Below are 4,312 nucleotides of genomic sequence, written 5' to 3' on the forward strand. Positions count from 1 at the left end.
TTTGATTTGGTACTTGTGAATTTCTTTGCTCGCTAAAATTTATTTGTGATCCCCAAATCAATACTTATACAGTCTTTTGTGGTCATTGTGATCCTGCACTGAGTGGTGAATGTGAGTCTTTCAATGAAGACACTGTCAGGTGAAGTCGAATAAGGCAACTTTGTTTTAGCTCTCATACTGTAAACAATTGTTCTTTCAAGGTCTATTACTACCACATCTTTTTTCCTATTTTTGCTTGTTTTTGGTGTTTTTACTGTTTAAAATGGCCTCTAAGCACAGCACTGGAGTACTGTCCAGAGTTCCTAAGAAAGCTATAATTTGGCTTATAGAGAAAATATGAGTATTAATAAGCTTCTTCAGGCATGAATTACAGTGCTTGGGCTGTTGGCCATGAGTTTCTCAACCTAAATAAACCTACATTATGAGGCAGTAATCAAGTAGAAAGCATTTATCTGAGATCTAAGAATTGCAATTGGTGCACACAGATTCTGGTTGCAACCCAGTGTCTCCCTTGGAAATAAAAGATCTTTTAAAGGCAAAGAAGAGAGGTTTGTATTATAAGGAATTTTAATTGGAATTAGAGGCAGGCAGTAGCATTGGCTTAACATGATTAAGTGCTAAGACTGTTGGATGCATGCTAAGTCGCTTCAGTCATATCCAACTCTTTCCAACTCTATGGACTGTAGCCGGCCAGTCTCCTCTGTCAATGGGATTCTCCAGGCAAGAATATTGGAGTGGATTTCATGCCCTACTCCAGGGAATCTTCCCAACCCATGGATCGAACCCAGGTCTCTTATGTCTTCTGCGTTGCAGGTGGGTTCATTACCACAGAGGGCTGTAAAATTCCTCACTGTGACAAGTACAGGTGTCCCTAGGTTTGTGGTTGGCCCAGTTCAAAAGTTCATGGTTCCACATGGTTGGGACATGTATAAAATCCACTTTGGTAATGGCCTCCCAGCTCTAAGACCCCTTGACGTAAACAACTCCATTTTATTTCATAGGTTCAAAGTTAATGAGTCAGTAATTTGGTATATCCAGAAAAAGGAAGAGGAAATTTACCCATCTTTACATGAGGCAGCTCAGGAAAGTGCTAAAGGAACAGCTCTAGTGTGTGATGATGCTATGGAAAAGTGACTAAGTCTGTGTGTTTATAAGATGATAACAACTTAATAAAAGCAGAGTGGGCAGCATTCTTGTGAGGCTGGAAGCCAAAAACATTTACAGTCACATTACCCAGGGTTAGGAAAATGTTAAACCCATCTTGACAAAGGCTGGCTGATTGGCTTGCACATTTCAAAAGGCCATATGTGTGAAAAACATTGAACTTGTAGATGAGGCAGATCTGTAGGTCAGAAGGTTGTGGAAGAATTTTTAAGGTATCCACTAAGTCTTGTACAGGAAAAGAATAATGGAAAGAGAAGATTTACAATGCTGATGAGACTGGCTTGTTTTAAAAGGACATTGATAAAGATCATATACAACAGAAATGGCATTTCAGATGGTGAAAATGTCATCAGAGACTTACAGGAACCTAATCCTATATTTTTCCTAAGAGCATAGTTCATAATTTGCTAATTCAGTGTTTATGGTGACTTTATAAAACATAACTATTGAGAATAATTAGAATCAAATGTATATATATACACATATTATATAATCTTACAAATCAATAAGAAAAAGATGGACAACAAAGACCATTATAAAAAAATTAACAAAAGATTTGAACAATTCCCTAAAAACAGGAATTCCACAGTCCAAAGATCATTTGAAATGGTGCTCAACATTATTAGTAATTAGGAAAACATAAATTAAAACTGCAGTACAGAGACCTTGCAGACACCACCACCCTGAGCTTCCTGCACTGCCCAGCCTAGTTCACATCCACCATGTTTTTGGACATCACCATCCACAGAAAGCCCTTAGGCTGCATCCCCTTTAAACTGTTTGCAGACCAAGTTCCAAAAAGAGTAGAAAACTTTCATACTCTGAGCACTGGGGAGAAAGGTTATGGTTATAAAGGTTCCTGCTTTCACAGAATAATTCCAGGATGTATGTGCCAGGGTAGTGGCTTCACATGCCACAATGGCACTGGTGGCAAGTCCATCTATGGGGAGAAATTTGATGATGAGAATTTCATCCTGAAGTATATGAGTCCTAGCATCTTGTCCATGGCAAATGCTGGTCCCAACACAAAATAGTTCCCAGTTTTTCATCTACACTGCCAAGACTGAGTGGTTGGATGGCAAGCATGTGGTCGTTGGCAAGGTGAAAGACAGCATGAATATTATAGAAGCCATGGAGCGCTTTGGGACCAGGAATGGCAAGATCAGCAAGATTACCACGGCTCACTGTGGACAAATCTAATAAATTTGACTTGCATTCTACTTAGCCACCAAACCATTCCTTTTGTAGCTCAGGAGAGCACCCCTTCACCCCCATCTGCTTGAAATATCCTATAATCTTTGTGGTCTCACTGCAGTTCTTTGGATTCCATATTTTCCTTATCTCCCTCCAAGTTTAGCTTGATTGCAATGTTAAATTTATGATTATGGAATTAAAAACTAAACAACAGAAACAACAACAAAACACCCACAGTATGAGATCATTACCCATATTCCAGACTGGTAAATTTTTCAATACAGTTCAGTCGCTCCATTGTGTCCAACTCTTTGTGACCCTATGGACTTCAGCGCCATTCCTTCTATAAAATGGTAAATTTTTACAACCTGAAAATATCCCATGGTGAAAAAGATATAATTCTAATACTCTATGGGTGGAAGTGCACAATTAACATAAGCACTTTGGAAAATAAGACTCATTTAATAAAACTGAAAACATACATACTCTGTAGTCCAGCAATTCCATTCTTGAGTGAATACCATACAAAAGTGCATGTATACACACGCCCGAAGGCACTGAAAAGAATTCCCATAATAGCACTGTTCTTAATAGCCCGAACAGGAAACAATCCATAGGTACATTATTGGTGAAGGTAGGAATAATCTGTGGTGTTTCTTCTCATAATGAGAATAAGAACTCTAAATATGGGGAGGTATACCCATATTTTCTGAAATGATTATCATCCCCATGTTTTTTTAATAAGGATAGAAAATATGAGTGCTCAGAGCAAGCTCCAGAGAAAGGTAATGTGCTCTAGTCTAGGAGTAACAGATCTTTTTTCCAGATTTTCTCTATTTTTAAAAGCATAACAGTTTTCATTTTGTTAGCTTAAGATTCCATTTTAAATATTTTAAGTGTATTAGCATATTAAAATCCACAGAAAGCTAAAGAAGCATTCCCCTGCTCTTGTTATGTTAATGGACATGTCATTTAACTGATTTAAATTTTATTGTCCTCACCTATTAATTGGTGATGAGTCAAGTCCATTAGCTATAAATGTATTAGCAAATAATGGAACACTTGAATAACAATGTTCAAATAAGAGTTATCCTCTCTCTCACAATAAGAAAAATCCAAAAATCAGCAGTTGCAGTCATTTTTTCAGGTGCTCAAAATGAATTACTCTTTTTTTGTGTTTCACTATCATTACTATAGGGGAGTGAAACTTGCATCACCCAAATGTCTCTTGGCCTGTGCTTTATTTCCAGCTGAAAACAATCAAGTCCTAAAAGACTCAAGAAGAACTTTACCCCTAACTGCCTAGGTGTGTAGACAGGGACAGACCTAGTTATGTCCGTTTGTTAAAATCCCTTTTTGTGTTTCACTGGCTCTGCTCGCCACACGACAGGCCAATGAATCCAAGAGATGAGGTGTTGAGGCAAGCAAGGGACTTTAATTGGGGAGCCAGCTGACCGAGAAGATGGCAGGCTAGCATGTCAAAGTAACCATCTTGTCAGGGCCTGTATGTCAGATTCTTTTACATATCAGAGATGGGTGGAGTGAGGAAACAAAGGAAAAAGACCACTTAATTCCTGCAAATATCTCCCAGAATGACAAACTGCAGATAAGGGGATGTGTTAGTTTCACTTCCTTTTAGTCATTTCATGGGTGGTGTGAAATGGAATATCTCCTGTCAAGTCAACAAAAATGTCATCTCTCTCTGTGATTCCAGCCTCCGAAATGTGAATTTCTGGGCTGCGCAGGTAAGCAGCAGAAGAGATGCACCAGGAACTGCGCCATTTTCCACACAAAGGATTCAAGAATGTCACAGTCTTTCACAGGTGGGCGGGGTCAGGATGTAAATTCAAAATTAACCCTTCCTGGTTACATGCCTGGCCCAGCAAACATTTATTTATCAAACACTTCTTTTCCATCTCCATGTCAATTACCTTTCTCCCCTCTGAAGTGCCAA

The 4,312-nt window shown here is 38.7% G+C and overlaps 1 pseudogene; it reads left to right on the forward strand.

Moving 5' to 3' along the window:
• Positions 1-249: 249 nt before the first annotated feature.
• On the forward strand, positions 250-4,004 carry LOC147341236 (peptidyl-prolyl cis-trans isomerase A pseudogene; annotated as a pseudogene).
• The last annotated feature ends 308 nt before the right edge of the window (positions 4,005-4,312 follow it).

Source organism: Bos grunniens, chromosome X, assembly GCF_055505025.1.
Source record: "Bos grunniens cultivar Pamir isolate PY7600 chromosome X, Bosgru_T2T1.0, whole genome shotgun sequence".
NCBI lineage: Eukaryota > Metazoa > Chordata > Mammalia > Artiodactyla > Bovidae > Bos > Bos grunniens.